The sequence below is a fragment of the Octopus bimaculoides genome, chromosome 12 (genome assembly GCF_001194135.2).
Source record: "Octopus bimaculoides isolate UCB-OBI-ISO-001 chromosome 12, ASM119413v2, whole genome shotgun sequence".
NCBI lineage: Eukaryota > Metazoa > Mollusca > Cephalopoda > Octopoda > Octopodidae > Octopus > Octopus bimaculoides.
In genome coordinates, this window is record NC_068992.1 from 3,929,065 (window position 1) to 3,929,317 (window position 253).

The following is a 253-nucleotide window of genomic DNA, read 5'->3' on the forward strand; positions in this document are numbered from 1 at the left end:
TATATATATATATGTGTGTATGGATATAAATATATATATGTGTGTATGGATATAAATATATAGATATATACATACACGGTATATATATGTGTGTGTAGATACATATGTATTTATGTATATGCATATATATATAGATGTATATAAATAAATATATATGTATGTATATATATATGTGTGTGTGTAGATACATATGTATAATATGTATATGCGTATGTATATAGATGCATATTAATATATATATATATAAGTATAT

The 253-nt window shown here is 18.6% G+C and overlaps 1 long non-coding RNA gene across 8 annotated transcripts in view; it reads right to left on the reverse strand.

Annotated features, from left to right (window-relative positions):
* The window catches only part of LOC128249185 (uncharacterized), a 201,660-nt gene that overhangs the window by 32,286 nt on the left and 169,121 nt on the right, over positions 1–253 (reverse strand). The gene's annotated exons all lie outside the window — the stretch shown is intronic.